The 23,621-nt window shown below is 39.4% G+C and overlaps 1 protein-coding gene across 8 annotated transcripts in view; it reads right to left on the reverse strand.

Moving 5' to 3' along the window:
• Positions 1–23,621, reverse strand: part of fat3a (FAT atypical cadherin 3a) — a 173,107-nt gene that overhangs the window by 129,278 nt on the left and 20,208 nt on the right. For 7 of the 8 annotated variants that reach the window (XM_037268362.1, XM_037268359.1, XM_037268357.1 and 4 more), the window contains exon 2: positions 1,804–1,862. The exons of the other annotated variant lie outside the window; for it this stretch is intronic. The gene's annotated coding sequence lies outside the window, so the exon portion shown is untranslated. The remainder of the gene's footprint in view (positions 1–1,803; positions 1,863–23,621) is intronic. 8 annotated transcript variants of the gene reach the window in all.

The following is a 23,621-nucleotide window of genomic DNA, read 5'->3' on the forward strand; positions in this document are numbered from 1 at the left end:
TCTCAAACAATCAAGAAAAATGTCAACCAATGAAATATGAATCAAAGTTTTAAGTGCCTATTCTTCAGAGCAGTGGCGCCATAACAAAGAGAAAAATGATGATGATTTGACTGAAAGGGGCTCTAAAAAAGTATTTTCAATTTGCAGCTCTGAGGTAATGGAGACAAAAGTGATATTCATTTGAAGGGTCCCAAATCTATAACCTTTCTAGAATTAATATACCTTTCGGAAATATAGGTGTTATAGATTGCACCTAACCAGTTTCCACGCTTGTGAGAAACATGAGCATGATGGCATTTGACGGCAAGCATGTTAAATCATGATCGTATTCCTGGATTGAGATTGCCGTTGTACTTAACAACAGAACGGCTGACTGGTTGGTTTACAGCATGACTGGAAGCTGAGTAGTGAGATTGCTGACAATAGCACTTGACACAACTACTAAACGTGTTGGTCCTCCATTTATGATGTTCATCTCACATTGAGTTTGGCACTGTTTCCAGTTGCCGTTATTTTTTTGTTCTTTCTTCATCTCCAGTCAACTGCATTTACTGGTGTTCCATTCTAAGTGACAATAGTTACAGCCATTTTTTTTTTTTTTTTACTATTCAGAATTGTAGGCCCTATGTTTTCCAAGGACAGGAAATTTGTTAGTCTTAAAATAACCAGTTCTTGCTCTTTTTCATTGGGAAAGAAGAATCAAGATTAAAATCGACTAGATTATTATATGTGTACAGGGTTGCACAATACAGCGAAAAAATATTGTCATCACGATAATGGCCTATGCAATGTGTATTACAAAGATGTGTAATAAGTTTCATGTGAAATGGTTTTTATGTCTAATGTTAACAGCGCATCACCAAAAAATAGAACAGTAGTGGCATTATCAACACTGAACAACGTTTTATTTTAATTGCTATTACAATTAATTAGCTAAGGATTGAGGCTGCTTATTTGGCCGCATAAAAAAATGATTTCATTCGAGGACAAAAAGCAGCTCGGTGACGCACTGGGTAGCACGTCCGCCTCACAGTTAGGAGGGTGCGCGTTCGATTCCACCTCCGGCCCTCTCTGTGCGGAGTTTGCATGTTCTCCCCGGGCCCGCGTGGGTTTTCTCCGGGCACTCCGGTTTCCTCCCACATCCCAAAAACATGCTTGGTAGGGCCGATTGGAGACTCCAAATTGTCCCTAGGTGTGAGTGCGAGTGCAAATGGTTGTTTGTCTCTGTGTGCCCTGCGATTGGCTGGCAACCGGTTCAGGGTGTCCCCCGCCTACTGCCCGATGACGGCTGGGATAGGCTCCAGCACGCCCGCGACCCCCGTGGGGACAAAGCGGTTCAGAAAATGGATGGATGGATAGATGACAAAAAATTATATATGAAAAAAAGGGTTCTAATATCGATATCGTAATACTCAAGACCTACATTGCACATTGAATGTTTTTCCACTGTCGTGCAGCCCGAGTGCGTACCAGACTGAATTGGATGCAAAAAAGAACGGAATGAGAGAGTGCAGTGGTGAAAAGCTGGGCGGAGAAGACGAGATACATTGAAAGAAGTACTCTTGAGACTGATCCTTGCAAGAAGCTGATGTCTGAGCCAAGCATAAGGCAGCAGCATAAAGCAGATCTAAAGGGTGTATTCCTCCTGGGTGTAAATTAGGACCATGAACATAACTGCTTGCGCTGCAGTAACGAGGGATTTGCTCTCTGGGATTTATGTTAGGCTAAAGGCTTTAGACCATTTTTTTGTTGGTCATGAGCACAATCAGGCCGTATTTATAATAGTGGCATTCCCGTTCTGACCTGAAGTAGTTGCTTTGGTGAGACGAAAAGCTCCTGTTTCTCAGTAATCGCCTGGGGGTCTGCACACAATAATAAAACATACACATTCACACAGATCCAACTGCACACCCTGACTTACACACAGCTGTTTTCTTTGACGGTAATGGAGCAGGAACATCTGGGGAAGAACTTAACTGAGGGGAAAAAAGGTTTGTGATTAAGCCTTAACCAACACCAAATAGACCACCACTAAATGCATGCAGATGAATGGTTGTGTCCCAATAGCCCCTCCATCTATTAGATATCCTATTTTCAACCTATGCAATGACGGTAGCAGACGACAGGTCAGTCATTGACCGGTTAGCAACTTGGGCAGTCTGAATCATTACATCACAAAATCACACCAAACTACAATACATACTGTAAGTAAACATATACAGTACATCCATAAACTAATTACAATCCTCTCTTGCTCAAATAACAGGTACACTCCCTTCTCATAGAATCAGAAGTTGTCAAATACAAAATGAAAAATAGCGCAAATGAAACCTTGGCCTGAAGAAAACAAACCAACAGTTACTTGAATGTTTACCAATTCATAATCTTTAGTCCATTTCACATTCTCCATTTTGGTCAATCAAGACAAATGGAATCACAGCCAAATCCACAGAGCACGAGTTAGATTGTACTCCAAATGTCTAAGAAAGCAAATATGTCAGAATTGATGTTGGGAAAAATTAAACAAACTGCGACAGACAGTATAGTTTAAGCCTACAAAAACAAAGCTTTGAAGATTTACATAAACGTAAAAGCGTTCCATAGAACACTTGCACATTTGTGAATGTGTCAAACAGGAAAAATGCAGCAAAGCCAGGGTTAAGTGCATTTTTTTCTAGAGTTAATAAACCATCTGGAATCTTAGTTGGTTGGCATAAACTCCACTGAAGTGTCTGATCAAAACAAACAGTTTATTTTTTGGCTCTCAAAAAGATGTCTGTTGTAAGGATGTTTTGACTTATCCACAGTTCCCAAATGCTTCTTTGTATTCCATAGACGTACTCCTTATGAAATGACCATTGCAAATATGTAAATAAAATGAATTACCTTGACAGCTCAAATTGATTGATTCTCTTCCAACTGATTGAATTTGTATTTCACCGACAATAACCTCACATTCTACATTTTCTAAAAATAAAAGAATTCTAGCCTTATTACTAGTGACAAACCATATTGTGATTCACACAAAGATAACAACAATGTACAAGCTGAAGCAGAACGTTATATTGAGTGTACACATAAATATGCGTGGCATGTATTTTTTTCATTATCATATTACTGCAATAGACCTTCACCCCTTTCCTGATTGTCTAATGCTAACCAGCCAGCAGCAAAACAGGAACTGACTGCTCCATCTTAACATTTCAAATGGCTATGATCTCCTTTCGCTATCATTACCCCATTTGTGGTCTCTGTACTGAAGAAAAGAAGAAAAGAAAAAAAACACCTTGAATTTATATTCAATTTACATCCAACTGCGATAAAATCCCACTTGAGTTCTCCAGGCATGTTTCTAGACCGTGTTCAATATCCTGGACCTTTTTATCTCCTTCTCAGTCAAGTGATTACCTGGCCTACCATACCTTTATGTTCGCCTGTGATATTTGCCTTAGCTGTGTCTCATTACTTTTCACTACTAGCTATCTCTGTGTTGTATACGGTTTAAATTTCTTAGAAAGACAGAAATGTGAAAGGAAGCTATTCTGTAAGTATGGGCATCGTTAAGGAGGGAACAGGACAAGTCCTGAGTGTTGTTAGTCACCTATATGTTGAACAGAGGGTGTGTTTTACCGAAGTCAAATTCCTTGTTTGGCACGCTCAAACATGGCGAATAAAAACTCTTGAATCTTGAATCTTGAATCTTGAAGTGCCTGTATTTTCCAAATCTGTCCCCTTTGTAATTCCCACACTTTAACAGCCAAGAAAACATTTCAGCTATTGTTGTACATGTCATAGCACGTTTTCCCAAGTTGCCCTTTTAACGCATCATGAACAGTCGCTGTGCAGATGATATGATCATGTGTGTATACAAAAAAAAACTTGTACGGATACTCTGAAAAAAGAAATGTACATTGAATAACTATGTTCCATGTTGATAATGCAGCCGATTTATGAAAAATTGAAATGATTATGGCGACGCCTCATGATTCACACTTTTAGGCATGTGCAAATCGTATTGTAGTGGGGCACATCCTGCCCCGTATGCTTCTCCAGTATCCTAGCTCCAGTATCCACCATTGTAAAACGCCACAACCGTCTTTATAAATCCAAGCCAAGATTGTATGTCCATAAAACAGACAACTTGGAATCACAACTCGATGAAAGTTGATATGTTCATGACTGAGTTGTTTTGGATATGATATAGGAAAGTGGCTAGACGCATGCGACCCTGTTGTTAAAAACTGGGAGGCACATTTATGAACTGTGATCATTCAAACACTGTTTACCTGATTTGGATGTAAATTCTCGCAAATTAAAACTGAAAGACTATGGTTACAGCACATCTCGTTTCATTTTAAACCTATTGTGATGTTTTCAATAAAGAGAATTGTGTGTCTGTGTGTCCTGTGAATAAACAGATGAAGTCTTTTTTATGTTTGAGCTGAGCTCATTCATGTATAATTATCATAAAATGGACAATAATAATAATAATAATCATCATCGTCATCATCATGTTTCTTCTACACCTTGTTTATTTTGCATCATAAAGGACTTATTCAATAACTTTAATTTTGGTGAGTAATGTTTGGATCAGTGTTTTCCAACTTGTCGTGCCAAGGCACCTGTTTTAAATACAAAGTAAGTACTAGGCTGGTGGCCTGCCAGCCGTCTATTATTGAAAAAGCTTGGTTGAATATGAAGGGCAAAATGCAACCATGGGGACTCTGCACTGTTGAAGTCGGACAAGCAAAAATAGGAAAGAATTCCACCTACAAAGCTTCCACAGCGAGTCCGCAGTTCCCAAACGGTTAGTTACGTATGTTCAAAGGAAAAGTGATGCGACACAGTAGTACAGATGTCTTTGTAAGAGGTTTTTTTTGGAAAGTGGTATGCCAATTGTCCAATCCAAATAGTCTGTAAGTGTGAGAGAGAAACGAGTGCAAATGGTTGTTCGTCTATTATGTGTGCCCTGCGATTTGCTAACAACCAGTTCAGGGTGTCCCTCGCATATTGCCCAAAGTCGATGGATGCATACTGTATAATACTAGTTCCTTTCATTTTTCAAAGCACGACTATTCATGTCTTTTCAAATGGAGTAGTTAAGATGTATGTGGGTGTGCGTTCTCGACTAGGATGAATCCCTTCATTTCTGTTCAGTATATATTCTGTTGCTGGAACTTTCAAGGTGCATGAATCACATTTCACAGGAGGAGTGTGTAGTGGCCACTTAGAGCTATTTTGTTTAGACTGACACAAGTTCACAGTTCACAGTTCAGTTTGGTTGCTCTCAGTCCTGCCTGAATTTAGTTCACAGTTTAGTCAGTTGACAGCAAGATGGAACCTTGCACCAAATTAACTGTCATGGTCTGATTGAAAACAACAAGCGTTCAGCCTGGCCACGGTAAATTGAGTGTAATCCTGTTTAGTTGGGCTTATGCGGGCTCATACGATGCCTGAAACCAAAAGAACTCCTCCTCTTCACCGCATATGTGGGGCACATTTAATTCTGTCTCTTTGCAGTCAAAGTCAGAAGCTAAATGCTGCCACATTACTCTTTCTCTAGATTGCAGAAACTGCACACCTATGATAATTTGTGTCTCACTTTGAAGCTCCTTCCCATTATTTTGGCTTTACGCCTCCCTTTCACCTCAGTCTTGCTGGGGTGATTTTAAGTTTCTAGACTTAAACTCATTAGTTCAGGCGCCTTATAATCCGTTACAAACAAACAGGCAAACATCCAAGATGAATGGCAGTTCAGTGACTGAGAAAAAGGTTGGCTGAGATTTACTGTAAGGCTACTTTATAGCGTCACACTTTCCCACACACACACCGAGACACGCACACCCACTTGCACACACACACACACACACACACACACACACACACACACACTTCGGCCTCAATTTATGTGTGGGAGGAACTTAGAAAGTGACCGTTATTTTACCTCTGTCTTTACCAATTGTTCAGCTTGTCCTTCACTCTTTGTCTTTCTGCCCCACTCTTCCATCTAAGCCTACAAATGTGGCTGTAGCGGGGGGGACTACCATGGAAGCAGATGCCAGGGACTCTACTGGCTCATGCCCATTGCTGAGCATTCCAACATCCTAACACTACGCTTTCAGCCAAATGCAATAACAGCCACCAGCAGACAAAGGCTGCCTGGCTCCCACCACCTTAGGATGTTAACGGTTTGGCAATGATATCATCATTCCAGATCAAGCATGAATGAGTCAATGCAGTCTGTGTGTGTGGGTGAGTGTGTCTATGTTCACCCAGGTGCCTCTTCTGTCTCTGAGAACCAGTTTGAATTTGAGCCTTGTTGAGTTTTAATTGCGCGAGATAAAACATGATTTAATGACTTTAACTGACAGAACGGAAGGCGCAGCATTACAAACAGGGATGATGCAAATTGAAGCCAGGGGTTGACCATTTGATGTTCTTATTATGCCCCCTTTAAGATTTAATGGATAGGCACAGGATTTAGAAGTACTGTATATTTAATCTGTAAATGCAGGTTATCAAATGTAATCTTCATGTGAATCTATGCCAAGCGCGGCCTGTCCTCATACTGCTCATTACGGCAGCTCTGTGCTCTGAGGAGATGACAGACATGAAACAGGTGGACAGTAAAAACAACAGGCCCTCTTGTGTTGTTGAGTATTTTAGCAGGATACTTAAATTCCAACTGACTGCAAATCTATTAATATAGTTACTTGATACTGCAAGTCATAATGGGGCAACCGATGGGCCATATTTCTTGTGTGAGCAAGTTGATTATACAGCAATCACAAATGACCTCAGGCCAGCATTTTTTCTCCACAAAGGTTCTCCGCAAACTTATTTTTGTAATTTCTTTAAGTAACAAGGTCAAATACAGCAGCAATGTGTAGCATGTGATAGTATTTGACCCACGTCATGGGAGATGGAGACACTAGACTAGACTCTATTCCAGCGTGTTCACAATAAACTCCCTTATGACTAAAACAGATTTCCTGTGGTTTGCCAAAGGCAAGATCAGTTTTCTTGAACCACTACAATTCATATGAAATCATAACCTTTGCAAGACATGGCTCCATTGCAGCTCTGACGAAAAACATGAGGATGTTACGATTGTGGTGTCAGTACGTTCTAGCTATGTGTTGCTGTTGAGGAGCAAAATCAGGTTTGGCATGATGACATTTTCCATAACCCATTCTTCAACATGACTCATCATAAAAGTCTGCATTGGTGATTTCTTCTCTAAATCAAACTGCTGACAGGATTGCAGTGCACTCATAATACACCGACTCATGTTCATCCCTTTGACTGTTTCTGAGCAGCTGGGATGATTTTTCTCAGCAGAAATGTATTTGGATTAACATTTTAGTCAACAAATCTGTCATTAGTTTCAGAGCTTTTTTGTTTGAAATGATCAACTCCTGCCAGCCGAGACATCAAAACTGTGAGTGCACAATAAACACATTGAAGTGACTAAACCCTATAAAGTCGCTTCCCAGGGCTGATGAACGGAGTTAGGACGTGTGCCTTTGTATTTGACGTAGTAAGCAGACAGAAAGTTCGGTTGGTGTAGGTAAAGTGAAGACGTGCAGGTTTATTATCCAAATCAAACAACACGGCAAATAACTCATAACATAAAAGCAACCAAAAAAATCACATATATTGCCGTAAATTCACCGCGAATTTTATAGACTTCGCAGTATAATGCATGATACATATATGATATGATACATAATACATATAAAAATACATATAATGGTACTGTACTGGAGTCCCTCTAGTGGCATGGAGGTAAATTACATTAACGCAGAAATGGCTCATACACACGTTACAAAATAAAATGTCAAAACTGAAGGAGATTAAATTGATTGGCTTTGTTTAGATCTCAAATTCAGTCAACAACAAAATAGTGACATACTAATTAAAATATATATAGCCATACATATATATATACACACTATAAGTTGTGTAATATTCAAAGCATGATACAAATGCATCATTTATGACCGCACACAATAAAAACATCTGATAGTTAGGTGACCAATGCAAACCATCCAGTGATCATGCAGTAATCCCTCACATGTTGCCTTTCCACCAACCAAGAAATACTTTGTCAAAACAGGTGTTGGAAAGTCCCTCAGTCTAATGCCACTACTACATCTGAATTTGTAATTATTCATCCATATTGTAATTGTTTCTCTAGAGTGGAATTGCTTTCTTGAGTTTGCTATCCTGTTCTGTGATAATTGGTCTGAAATCCTGAAAGAGCGCAATGTTCCATTTATATTTCGCTGTCAAATTAGGGCTAGACCCGTTAAAAAAAAAAAGCTCTTACTGCAATGCAGGGAAACCCGAAGGAGATCTGTGGCATGTAGACAGCATAAATGATGAAAGTGTGAGGGAGTGAATGTGAGTAGAGAACTGTTCTTTGCTCATGCTTAGTATGCAAAGCCATACTCCTCGCAGTGGCACGGTAGCAGAGTGTTGATTCAGATCAAAGATTGCCGCTGAGCTCCGTTCAGTCACTTATTCACAACTCCAGAGCTTGCATCCTAATGGTGTCTAGAGCGTGATCTTGACTGAAGGGTGATTACTTCTCACCATCACGATACATTCTGTTTTGACATTCAAAAAAAAAAAAGAATTATACTTATTTTGTCATACTCTAGCTAATCCTCCTATCTATATGATATATAATGTAGGATTCTATTTGATACAAAAGATGTGGGTTATGTTCTGGGTTTAAAAGTCTGTGCAGGCCATTCTATCTGTAATTTACTGCATGTTCGTTCTCCCTGTTCTTTGTGGTTCTCGCCAGGTAAACTGTAGGCTTTTGATTAGTTTACATAGACCAATACATTTGCCATTGAAAGTGTAGTATCGAGTTTGTTGACAGGAGGATGTGATCATTAACTAGTTCATTAGTCTGAGATGGCATGATGCTGTGGGCTCAGCAGACTCCACATCAAAATATTCAAATGTGCCTCAGTCATGCAAAGTGACATTTGTCGAACAAACAGCTCTGCTGACGGATGATGGACAGGTGTTACTATCGGTATGCTGCAACATGTCACTGAGATTTCACACCGGATATGCGGCCTGAGAGAGGATCACAGAGTAATTCAGTATGCGTGTCCAGTCTATTTAGCCTCCTAGGGTCAAATATTCACACCCCATCTCTTGACAGAAGGATTTTATTGCATCTTCTGCAGGCCACAGAAAGCATCACACACTTTCATGCAGTCCTACCAAACATATCCAGTATGAACTGCAAGATCAAGACTAATATAGAACCATTGTAATTTTACCAGCAGTGGATGAGGTCAACTATTTTCCCATTTGCAAATCCCAACATATAAAAATCTGTATAATGGTTTATCCCTATTTAGATAAGAGAAAATAAAACTGTCATTTTTTAAGCAATGATCTTGGATCTTTTGCTTATCCATTCCAATTTTTTTAATTACCGTATTTTTCGCACCAAAAGGCGCACTGGATTATAAGGCGCACCCCCATTGGTTTTTTTATTTCAGAAATGATTTCATATACATATAAGGCGCACCGGATTAAAAGGTGCATAAAATAGAAGCTATACTGCAACAAACTGAGGTTGACTAGGGTTGCCGTATGCATCCACTAGCCAATAACCAATGAGCCCTCAGTAAACAACCGCGTTTCTCAAACTATCGCCTATAAAAGTGATCAGAACTGACTAAAGTTTGATCTAATACATTGGTACTGCTTACCCATGTTTCCCTTCCATATCGATCCGTAAATTTACTCTAAACATTAACAGAGCAGCCTATTTTGAAATGAAATAGCCTCGTGCGTATAGCAGCTATCATTATAGCATTAGCCACCCACAAACTCCCATGAGCCTCAGCTCGCAGACTCCCATGAGCCTCAGCAAAGTGTCGTGGCAGCCCCATGTAAACAATCGCGTTTCTCAAACTATCTCCTATTAAATGATCGGAACTGACTAAAGTTCGATCTCACACATTGGGACTGCTTACCTATGTTTCCCTTCCATATTGATCCGTAAATTTACTCGAAACATTAACGGTGCAGCCTATTTTAAAATGAAATAGCCTCATGCGTATAGCAGCTGTCATTATAGCATTAGCCGCCCGCAAACTCCCATGAGCCTCAGCAAAGTGTCGTGGCAGCCCCCTGTAAACAATCACGTTTCTCAAACTCTCTCCCATAAAAGTGATCTGAACCGACTAAAGACTGATTTAACACATTGGTGCAGCTTATTTATGATTCCGTTGGATATTGATCCGTAAACGTACTCGAAAAGTTATTTATTCATCACTCTTATTTATTCATTGTTTGTGCCTTCTTGTTTTTATTTTTTTGTGTTGTTTACTTGTATGTATATTGTGTACTATGTCTTGTCACCGTGGGATAGTGGGAACGTTATTTCGATTTCTTTGTGTGTCTTGGCATGTGAAAAAATTGACAATAAAGCAGACTTTGACTTTGAAAAAAAAAAAAAAACATTAACGGAACAGCCTATTTTGAAATGAAATAGCCTCGCGAGTACAACAGCTATTCAGTGACGCCCCCTGACCACGGTTGCCATAATGCTGGGAAGTGATGCGACCTTGTAATTTACTAGTCGTACTAAAACGTACTGAAACATTTTGGCAGAGCGCTGTGTACAACCAGTATGGATCAACAAATTCATCAATTTATCTATGTATAAGGCGCTCTGCATTATAAGGCACACTGTGTTTTTTTTGAGTAAAATTTCAGTTTTTAAGTGCGCCTAATAGTGCGGAAAATACGGTATTGCTCTAGTTAGACAGCGTGGGCTTGCATCCAAAAATAATGCTAATTGATTTAGTACAGCAAGGTAAGTCAAAATGAGTCAACATGTAAGAAAATAATTTTGTGAAATGTTTTTGTGTTTATTTGTATTGTATTTATTTACCGTATTGGCCCGAATATAAGACGATGTTTTTTGCATTGAAATAAGACTGAAAAAGTGGGGGTCGTCTTATATTCGGGGTCTAGACATTATACCCATTTTCACTTGTGCGCAGCGGTAAGTTAAAGGTTGCTGGTATCGACTGAGTATGTTGCTGGGATCGCGTGCGTCTTTGACGAAAAGTGAGTATATAAATTTCATTGTTACTACTGTCCACTGTTGTGCCGTTTGTCCGATAGCGGTTTGCTTCATGTGTGCGCGCCGTTTGATTGACAGTTCCGGCGCGCTCATAATCGATTGAGTATGTAGCTGTGATCGTGTGCGTCTTTGACACAAAGTGAGTATATAGATTTCATTGTTACTACTGTCCACCGTTTTGCCGTTTGTCCTTTCGCGGTTTGCTTCGTGTGCACGCCGTTTGATTGACAGCTCCGGCGCGCTCCTTTAAGTTTGCCTCGCATCGGACGAGTAGCCGTTACGCAGCGGCACGGCGACTAACGGTCGCCAGCGAATGTATTTTGTTGTCTCGAGCGATGACTTATGTTTGGTGTGTTGCCGAGAGTATTTCATTTATGGTTATTTATTGTTATTATTTGCCAATAATTCAGTAAAGCAATCAAAAATGAACTACGTCTTCCTTCCTGTGTTCTGACCGACACCCGGGGGTGAAAAGAGCATAACCATCCGAGCCAACCCTATACAGTCCTCAGGCTCCCCAACAATAGCGGTAGCAGTTTGCATTATTTTATTGCAATGTTTTCCTTATTCAGATTTGTTTCAAGACTAGTTAGACTTCACTTTGATGGTTAATGCAGTTCAGTGCCGGCTCTACGCAGGGGCAAGAGGGGGCAACGCCCCCTCAAACAGATGTCCTGCCCCCTCGAATCAAACTTTTAGAAGTGAAAGATCCGCTGATAGAAACACACGTTAATCAGCCCCCTCTCTTCTCTCATGTCGGTGCAGTGTGTCCTCCCTCACACAGGCTGCTGTCTGGACTCCGCGCCCCTCCGTAAACATCCAATCACTGTGAGTATGCAAATGAGGCAAGACGCAGCCAGAGAGTGTCAAGTTACAGTCAGCGCGGTAGGAGTTGGAAGAAGCAGTAAAAACTCCACCAAACTCGTCGTAATGACCCGTGATATAACTAATGATTAACGACAACTCAAATAATAGTTAATATAACATTCATATTATATGTTCCCCCCCCCTGAGAGATTGCCACCTTATTGTGGTCAGGGGGTTTGCGTGCCTCAGTGACGCTAAGAGCAATACCAGCAGAAGCTTTAATCTTCAGGTGGGACACCCAAGCTGGACAGGTCTTAGTGTAGAGGCCTGACAGAGTGCAATCCACTTCTCCAGGTTGAGATCTGGACACACAGCTAACAACTGCCGTGAAGAAAACACTAACAGTGTTAAAAATGTGTAAAAAAAAAAAAAGAAAAAAAAAAAAAGAAAATGCCCCCTTCACATTTCTGACTGCCCCCTCTTATGTGCATTCCTAGAACCGGCCCTGATGCAGTTATTGCAATGTTGTTGTTTTATCACAGTAGATTGGTTTATTTACATTTCAAAAACCAGAAGCCATTCATTTACAAATGTGATTGCACTTTAGTTTACATATTTAAATGTTCAGATATTAAGATGTGATAGACAGTTTTTGCATGATTTGAATGAGGCAAAATAACATGCTTTTTCTCTCGAATATACTGTTATAATCATTTGTTTCAGATGTAATTATTTTCTGTATAAAAATTAAATTTGGTGTTCAAAAAGTCTTTTTTCAAACTAGAGTCTTGAAAAAGAGGGGGTCGTCTTATAATCGGGGTCGTCTTATATTCGGGCCAATACGGTATATAAGATGCAATCTTAATTGCAACTGGAATTCCATAGAAGCACACTTTCATATGAGAACAGAATATTATTATTAATATATTATTCATGGTGTGTTTTTCAACACATTCCATGAAAAAAAACACTTCTCCCAAAACTGTTTGACCCCTATTCTTGCTCTGCATCATGAGTGTCCTTTGTGCTAATGCTGTTATGCTTAGTCCTAAAACGAGACACCAGCTCAGATTGGCAGTATGTGTCAACCTTGCCGTCCACATCTGCATCTCAGATGTTAAGTGGCTGTTCCAACATCCATGACGAACTGGAGAGTCGAACTTCACCACAGTACTATGTCAATATTCATGCCATGCTGAGTGAGCTGACATTTACCAGTTGACCACCATTATTATTCAGTAAAAATGTGTTGACCAGTGTTATACAGTATAACGTGACGCAAGGTCACAACCACTCGTCAGAGGACCTAGTAAAAGTATTTCTTTAAAATCTCATATTTTTTTTGCTAAATCCAGCACCCTGTAGCAAGCAAGTTCTCATTAGGGAGACAGTTTCTGCTCACCCTTCTACTGGCAAACTCCTTCTCGATCAGATTTAAAAAAATATATATATATATATTTTTTTTTTTAAGTCTTTCTGCATGTTCTGACGGTTCTGTAAGACACTGAGGTGTCAGACAACGGTGCAAAAATATCTCACGCACTGCATCACATAGAGAAGAGTCATCACGATAGGAGTGACAGAGACAGAGAATGCCAGGCAGAAGTCGGAAGCACAAGATATAAAATGATATGAAGTGAACTATAGACTGCCACAATTATGATCAAAAACTATATATATGAACAACATGCAAAACTTCATATGATGTACTATATTTACCCTTAAATATTTAATACACTTCAGGAATACTTTATGGTAAAAAATCTTCTTAAAATTTACCTTAGTAGAAATTTAAAAAAGGGAAGAAAAGTAAAGTGTATAGTGAGTAAATGTGTCACTATACACTTTACTTCTTTTAAGACTTAATTATATGACATTCACAAACCTTGAAATGTTTTGGATTTACATCATTATATGGAGTGGATTAATTAAAGGTCCATTGTGGCTTGTGCTTGAGCTCAGAGGGTCCAGTTTTTCTGAAATTTATTTTTTCCTAAATAAATACTATAATAATATAAGGGCCTTACCGGTTAATCGGTCGGTCAATAAAATCATCTGATTGTGTCAGCCAAAAATAATAAGCCAAATGACCAATGTTTACAGATCATTTTTACTTTTATGTATCCTTAGCATTTTCAGCAAGCATACACAATTTTATTTCATATGCATTCAGTTTAGCCAACAATTGACCATTACTTTTACCATTACTTTTTTTACTTTTTTTAATTTACCAATAATAAATTCACAATATCAACATTTTCTATATACCAGTGTGTTTAACAAGCAATGAATAAGGCAACATTGATCTGGATGTCACTATTACACACACAACATAAAGTCACAGTTTGTTTAAAAAAAAAAAAAGAAAAACAATGTCAACTTTCATGACACATTCAACTACTGGTAACAGGATAGGCGACATGACAAGGATTTATGTCCTAACTTCATTAATGTAATACTTTGCGGCATGCAATGCACTCTGGGAACCGATTGGCTAAATCATACGACTGAATGAATAAGAAAATCGAGGACATATGCTCCGTATTTATGGCTGTGAGTTTTGGCATTGACAATAAAAGTTAGCCTCAGGAAAACGGTTTGTCTTATTTTCAATGACCAAACATTGGCTTTGCCTGTGGGAATGAAGTAACAGCATGCAGAGGACTAGCATTAGCATAAGTGCGCTTAGCTCACCTGTTGGAAATGAAATTTTTGATGGCTACAGAGTTTCAGAATGGGCAGCAATTACTGTCTGGACTTGGTGATATTCTAATCTCAATGGTCAGTCCTATATTTATTTATTCACACATTTGAGGCATAGAAGACCTTTGTGATATGTGTCACGTCACATTTGCTCTTCTTCAATTTAACATGGGTGCCATCCAGGGTGCAGAAAGAAACACTACAATTGAAAACCTAAATCTTCACTTGAACTCTTCATTTCCCTTCGACAACTTTTTTTTTTAATACTTATATTGAATAACATTTGGACGGAAGAGTGGCACATTGATTAGCATGTCCGCCTCACAGTTTAGCGGTGCAGGGTTCAATTATGGCTTCGGCCTTCCTGTGTGGAGTTTGCATGTTCTCCTTGTGGCTCCGTGGCTTTCCTCCATGTCCTCCGGTTTCCTCACACATTCCAACCCATGGTAGGTCGATTGACCACTCCAAATTGCCCATAGGTGTGAGTGTGAATGGTTGTTGATCTACTGTATGTATGCTCTGCCAGTTCAGGGTGTACCTCGACTACTGCCCAAAGACAGCTGGGATAGGCTCCAGCACGCCTGTGAACCTCGTGAGGATAAGCAGTTCAGAAGATGGAAGGATGGATGAATAACATTGATAATCAAATTATTAAATTCATTCATTCATACATACGTATAGGATTGGCAACAGTAATGTAACACCTCTTTAAACCCAAAGAAATTCCATTCTGATTTGCCCTGTAATGAGTATTTTCATAACATTTGGTAATTTGGTTTAATTGTAATTGAAGTGAAATCTGACAAGTGATTATCTTTGTGTTTAATCTGTAAAGGACATTTGCAAACAGCTGCTTTGACTTAGGGAAAATAATGAGCCACATTTCCCCTCTATTTTCTGATGTTACAGACCCAAATAAAGACTGAATCATAATTGGTTTTGTGCATTTTCTACGCTGTCTATTTGAAGCAAGTTTAATTGGTATCAGCTATTTATAAATCAAGAATCACTCCAGACAAATTGAACATTCATGTTGAAATGGGCAGCGCCTTCCCCCATAACCCTAAATGATACTTGGCAAGACACTGACTTTAATAGCAGACAATACCACAGTAGTTAATTGTGCTTCCTTGTCAAAGCCACTTTTAATCTGCAATGGCATGGCATGGCATGTAATAGAAGGACAAGCTATAGGACACACAGTTGGTGAACTGAATCCAAGTCTATTCTGTTCTATTTCTTTTGAATCATGGAGGGCTAATCTCAAACAGTACTTTCGATATTAGCAATGGTGTTAGCAATGGTTTATCTATTTACAGTACTGTGCAAAGGTTTTGGGCCACCGATAGGGTTGTGTTCATGAGCCTTTTTAACAGTCCATCCATCCATCCATTTTCTGAACCGCTTAGTCCCCACGGGGGTCGCGGGCGTGCTGGAGCCTATCCCAGCCGTCATCGGGCAGTAGGCGGGGGACACCCTGAACCGGTTGCCAGCCAATCGCAGGGCACACAGAGACAAACAACCATTTGCACTCGCACTCACACCTAGGGACAATTTGGAGTCTTCAATCGGCCTACCAAGCATGTTTTTGGGATGTGGGAGGAAACCGGAGTGCCCGGAGAAAACCCACGCGGGCTCGGGGAGAACATGCAAACTCCGCACAGGGAGGGCCGGAGGTGGAATCGAACCCGCACCCTCCTAACTGTGAGGCGGACGTGCTACCCAGTGCCCCACCGCGACGCCTTTTTAACAGTCGTCAATATTATTTGTGAAACATGAATAGGACACAGCACATTTACACAAATAAATACACACAATTTGTAGAGGAATGGAGTGTGAAAGAAAACACAATTACATTTCAATTAACAACCCAATATGTCTCATTACTTTTTCGCAACGAGTGCCTTTTTGAATTTTTTTGTTTTGTTTTGTTTTTTACAATATGAGTCAATAATTGGAATTGTCTAACCATTAGAATCATTTTGGCACCTCCCATCTGTTCTCCATCCTCCATTAACAAGATGGTATTTGCTAACTAACAAGTAGATTGACAATCAAACCCAAATGCAAAACTCCACAGTATGAATTGTTTCATTTGCAGCTCATCCATGGTGAAGTTCTGCAATGTTTGTAGCAATCTAGTTTTTTCTTCTACCATTATGGAATCGCCAACAATGTTATGGTGGCCTTAATAGCCTCTGTTGTGTGCTTTCAACAGTGAGGATATAAAAAAAGACAGTTTTTGCAATTATAGACAGTAATGGACTTTATGTAGTCATGACAGCTCTGTCCAGAATAACAAACTGCAGAATTTCAATTTGGACTTTCATTGCACCCTGTGGTGTCCATCCTGCTGGGAAGTCTTCTAAAAGATGTGGCTGTATGTTTCCAAATATGTGAGGTCAGACACTGTTGCTGGTCTATAAGAGTGCCTGGAACACAATCTCTGTTGTGGTTTATCCCAAAGGTTTTTGCGAGCGAGGTCAACACAAAGCAGTTAAGAAAAACCTCGGATCAAGTCTTTGAATTGTGGTAATGATGAGAATAAAGCATTGAACTAATGCCTTTTAAAGCTCATTCAGATTTGCTCCCTTTCTACTGTTCTCAGTACCAATTTCTTTTCCTTATGTTAGCTCTAGTTACCATGCTGGCTGCAACATAGTATTTCCATTGGCAAGAATAGGAACATTTCCCAAAGATACAGGCATGAGCATAAAAAATTGCGGGAGAAAGTAGCACTGACTAACGAGACAAAGATTGTCAATTTAATGGCAAGGCTAAAAGCTTTGAGAAAGAAAGGATCTACGGTAATATTATGGCTTTGGCTTGCATGGCTTATTCTTGGGCAGGCTAAATAATCTTTATTGACGATGTAGCATAAAATAGCAGCATCAAAAAGAACTCGAAAGTCCACAGAAACATTTCGTGAAGGAGTGAAGAATCTTATCAATGGCCACAATTTTAGCAATATTACAAGCTTGTTGTAATGACTTAAAGCAAAAGATTTGTAACTGAATCACATGACATTAACTGTAATTGATTCGAAATGCATCTCCAGCAACATTTTTACTTACCTAAAATGTAGACTTTTTTCAATATAAATAATATAATCTCCTGAGTTTTTCTTGTTAACAATGTTTTAAAAATGTCATGCATAGTCAGGAAATCTGACCTCTGCATTTAACCCATCACCATAGGGAACACAGCAAGCTCACACTATGGGTGGCAGACAATGAAGCGGGGGTCAAATTACCCCCCCGGGCAATAGTTTAGGGCAGGGGTCATGAACTCTGGTCCTCAAAGGCTTTTATCCACAGTGTTTTAGATGTATCCTTCATCCAACACCTTTGATTCAAATGATCAGCAAGCTCTCTACAAGCAATCTTGATCATTTCAATCAGATGTGTTATACAAGGGACATACGTATCTAAAACACTGTGGATGGGTGCCCTGGAGGACTGGAGTTGGTGACCCCTGGTTTAGGGTATCAGTGTCTGCCGTGTGTCTAGGGCGGGGTGGTCCATTGCCGCATCCTTTCTAGCTGTGTCTGTCCACGCTCGACAAAACGGATTATTTTTAACAGCTGCCCTAAACTATACCTAAGCTCATCATTCGCCTATCAGTGCTCCCCAGTGCTCCACTGACTCAGACTCAGTGCCCTTATCACGATAGCCAGATGGAGTAGCCATCTTGTTTGTGAGACCTGACAACCTAAATATACAAATCTAATCTCTATGTCGAGGTTTCCTCAAGGGATGGTAGCCTTCAGTAGTTGTCTCACTGCTAGGCCTTTGGAGTGACGTGCAGCCATTACAATCATCAAAATCGACTCCAATCTCTATTATCCAAATATGTTTGCCAGTTTACTGTGCATGCCAATGTCGTTTCACACGAATTCCTGCAGAGAAATTGCCAATTTAGCCAATTCAGGAGTCCGACTCTTCTCACAGCGCCGTAGCCTGCCCCAACCTCCACCCCCACCAAACACACCTACATAGTATGTGTTCAGTATTTTAGCAACGATAGACTGAGTTTTTACGAGATTCGATTAAATATCCTCAAAACAACATGAGTCAAATCACCAGGTCTGGCAGTTTTTTTCTATGCCTTAACGCAACGTAGGCTGTCAGAACCAATTAGCTGAAACATGGCATAGGCTGCAGCACAACCTGTGAACTGAGTGAGAATAAGCGGTGCAGAGAATGGATGGATGGATGGATGGATGGATGGATGGATGGATGGATGGATGGATGGATGGATGGATGGATGGATGGATGGATGGATGGATGGATGGATGGATGGATGGATGGATGGATGGATGGATGGATGGATGGATGGATGGATGGAGAAAAACAGTGACACGTGATCAGATAGCATTGCCTGTTAGTAAACTGTGTAAGACAAAAGAAACATCAAGTAAAACGGAGTGATAAAAATGACAGATTTTCAAACTATAGATAATTCCACGTTGGACTGCAAAGTGATGCAGACTAGTAAATACAGCTATAGCTCGATTTTACGGGAACTTTGGGGTCCAAAATTTGGAAATTGTGTTAACACGAAAAACAAGTTCAATAGAAAGTCTTGTTTTTTAGAAAGGCATGTTTTTAAGCAGTAATCATACAATAATTTACGTCAGTCATGCTGTTGAGCAGTCGACCCTTCCGTTTGCTGTCCGTCACCGTGAATTCTCCCCACACATCTACTATTTATTGTAAAAGAAAAGCAATACACAGATGACAAAATCAGGTGGACTGAGTAAATCATCTTGATGCTATGTGAATTGAATTGAAGAACTATTAAACTCCCCAATTATTCTACTACTGTGTCCGGCCACACTCTTTGGCTTGTGAGTGACTGTGTGGATGAGGTGCTTCCGCGAATTTCCGCCTTTCCGAATCAAGAACGATCCTAGATATCCGTAACACTAATAAAGCAGTGATAAAGATCAAACAGCCCAACTTCTTATTATCTAACACCTTTAAATTGGTCACGGAAATTCATCAATTCACTAGCGCTAAGGTTTACGCGTCATTTTGCTTCATACAATCCCCATAGCATCCAATTAAAATACTACTTGAAATGTATTTATGACCAGAAAAAATTGCCGTCCATGACCAAACTGCGTTAGACAGAAAGTCACATAGGATTGAAGCGAGTAAAATCGAGCTTCAGGTGTCGTGTGTACGTTACATTTGATTTGGTGTTTGAGTGGAAGCAGACCAAATGCTTTACTTGTGTATATACTCTACTTATGATGTTATGGTTTAGTAAATACACACTAGTAGCAGTTAATTGCTGGTAATCATTTTTTACAATATTTTATTCATCCCTTATTAACTTTAGTGACATGTCCATTCTGCAATTTATTTTAAAAGCAATTGTAATCATTTTGTAAAAGCTAAATTTTGCTGAATTACTGCTATCAATTCATGGTAAGTGAACAAGGAGAATAGTCCGTTATTATAGGCAGATACACTGTGAGTGAGGGAAGTTTATCCCCCACGATGGTCAACTGCCTGTCAGAGTGTGTGTGTGTTTGTGTGTGCGTGTGTGTGTGTGTGTGCGCGTGTGCGCGTGTGTGCGCGCGTGCGTGCGTGTGCGTAGAGTGAGAGAGAGCAGGAGAAGGGGCAGTGAAATGTTAATGAGGGCAGTCGGATGTGAACAAACAGCTTCCAGCCTGATGAATCCATTCAGACAAAGACAGAAAGCGAGACAGAGAGCGATAGCTGCTGCAGGAACAACTTCAGGGGTCAAACACTCAAATTTGAATATAAATGGTCGCAGATGACCAGTGACTTAGTTTATCTGGATGTCTATGTTTGTGTGGTTCTGGGATATTATTCTTTTATATATATATATATATATATATATATATATATATATATATATATATATATATATATATATTAAACTTGAATATTTATTATAATTTGTAGCTTTATTGTTTATTCAAACATAAGAATACATCCCTTTATTCAAAACAAGCTATCCTTTCAAATTAAAAAATGTCATGATTCAGTTTGGGATTTGAATTTGTCTATAACATGTCTATATGTGCAAAAAAAAAAATCACAATTGTTTTGAGCGTCAAGGCAAATGTTTTATTTTGATCCAACAAAAGGATATGCAGTCTGCTTTCGTTGAGGACAAGAGTCTGGTCAATTTCAAATTTACAAAGGTATTAGGAGTACCAAAGATAATAAATGATAATATGATTGTTCAATTAGTTGTTGATTTAATTGACTGATTATTGCACCTCTAGATTCTACTATCTCACATTGTGCTGTGCCCGTTGCTTGGTGTCATTACAGCCTCATTTAAACATTGTAGTTTGTTTTACCAAAATGTCTATCTCTTGACATTGCTGGTCTTATAAACCCAAGTTATTTTGTACACAAGCCCAATAGCTGTGTAAAAAAGTTGGACTAATGTTCAAATGTTCATGGAATACTGCTGTCCTTGTTGTTGCATGAAATGTGAGTTGTGTTAGGAAGACAGAATTGTGATTCAGGTCACAGTGATATACTGGATTAACGCTAAGAACTGTACTGTTTTGTTTGGTTGGTTTAACTGAATTTCTCGTTCTGACATAAAAACCTTTGTTATTCACCTAGAGATTTCTGTGTTTGGGCTCATTGCCGAGATGGGACTTTTAGAAGAGATAAGGATTCAAACAAGTTCAGAACCATGCTCACCATCCATGACAGCTTGCCAGGATTAAGCAGGTCTTTAGAGTTTACTGATGTCACTATTTAAAGATAAATATTTTTTTTCCTTCACCTGCCAAGCCTTTCATAAGAGTCAGGCACATTGAACAAAAAAAAAGAGCTTTCTTCTCTCAAAAGGCACAAAGATGAAAAGAAATATGCACTGCTACTAATGCTCTGACTTTGTGCAGTTTCTGACTCTGGCTAATCAGTAACCAGTGAAGCTGACATTGGATTTTCTTCAATATATTGCGGCACTAATCTGTTTTATAACAATAACAATAACAAAATTCAATAACTGTAAAAAGAACCTCTTGAGAATCTTAGACTTTAGTTCAGCTACAGCCAGTTTGAAAATGGCTTTTATTTATTTTTCTAATAGTTAACCAATCCGCCTCTTGTTTGTACTATGGGGTGTTGGTGACTTTATGCCAATACCTTCGTCAATTACATAAATAGTGTGATGCCACGCAGGTTGACCAATAGTCCTGAAAGCAATGTTAGAGTGAAAGTTCTGGTGTCAGTTTAATGCGTTAATACAATTAATCCAACCCCCTTTTAATGCCATACATTTTTTTAAGCGCGCGATTAAGGCTCATTTTGGCCTAATAAAATTTGTACTCTTATCACGGACTGTAGAAGAAAAACTACAACACCTCACCAGATCTTGCGAGACCGGAAATAAACATCAAGCACACCACACTGGTGACACTAGTCTGGGCTTTTTAAGCAGAGATTTCATCTGTTTTTAGAAATAAAAGCGTCATGGCGAGTGGTCTGCTCATTCTTTCTTGAGAAATCAGAAAAAGGGTTAATAAATATGGTGAATCAAGACATTGCTATTGCTGCTAAGTTCAAACGAAACTTTAAAAATTGTTTGTTGCGGATGAGTCCTTGTTCACATTTCATTTGCATGTTGTATTTTTTTATATTGCCCAAATTTTGAAATCTTAATAGACTGTTGAGGAACTGTTTTTATAAATTTAATCAAATGTGTCTGCACAAGAAAATCAATCCTCTTCTTCATTCATTCTTCATCTTCAATTTGCTAAAATAATGCCACAGAAAAAATATCAAGGGGTATTTTACAATAAATAAATTGTACCATTAACTATGAGTTAACAATAAAAAAAATACATTAATCACGATTAAATATTTTAAGTGCTTGACAGCATTAAGCGAAAGTATAAGTATGCTAACAGGAAAAAAAATGGTAGAAGTCAAAGTCACCTTAATAATAAGTATATTATACGAATATATACAGTATATGTGTGTGATGCTTTTTTCTTTGGTAAACAGCTCAAACTTTCAGTATTTAACACACACAGTATTTCGTATTTAACACAGACAGTGTTTGACATCAAAGAAAAAAAGTGGAATTAGGTAGAATAAGGGGTGCCTCACTGTTCGGAGGGTACGGGTTCGATTCCACCTCTGGTGGAGTTTGCATGTCCTCCCCGTGCCTGCGTGGGTTTTCTCCGGGTCCTCCGGTTTCCTCCCACATCCCAAAAACATGCTTGGTAGGGCGATTGAGCACTCCAAATTGCCTGTAGGTGTGAGTGCGACTGCAGATGGTTGTTCCTTTCTGTGCCCTGCGATTGGCTGGCAACCGGTTCCGGGTGTCCTCCACCTACTGCCCGATGACGGCTGGGATGGGCTCCAGCACACCCCTGACCCCCGTGGGGATAAGCGGGATGGATGGATGGATGGATGGATGGATGGATGGATGGATGGATGGATGGATGGATGGATGGATGGATGGATGGATGGATGGATGGGAGGTAGAATAAGCTCCAAAATCCAATGTCAAAAAATGAATGAGATAAAGCACCCGGACCAAGTCAAAAGAAAGGAAGGAGGGAAAAAAGCAGACACACAAACCAACAACGTCAACAGAAGATGGCTAAATGAGGGCAACTAAAAACTGAACAGTGACGTACACGATAGATTTGTTGCAGTTTAAACTAAAACTACAGTATGGATCAAGAGGACAGCTTTCAATGATTAATTAGATGTCAAGTGTCATTTTTCCTGAGGTTCTTTTCCAAGAACCTGCTCTATTTTCACAAGACGTGTTTCCTGGTACGGAAAAGGGAGGGGGGGGAAGAAAGGAAGCAATGAATGACATTTCTAGTGGAGTGAGTGAAGGAGAAAGAGAGAGAGAGGAGGAAGAAGCAGTCCCAGCAAGACAGCACACACACACACATTCAAGTACACACATACCTTTTACATTACATTATTACAAATCACAACTTTTCTATCATGACTTTATA

Source organism: Syngnathus acus, chromosome 13 (genome assembly GCF_901709675.1).
Source record: "Syngnathus acus chromosome 13, fSynAcu1.2, whole genome shotgun sequence".
NCBI classification, from domain to species: Eukaryota; Metazoa; Chordata; class Actinopteri; order Syngnathiformes; family Syngnathidae; genus Syngnathus; species Syngnathus acus.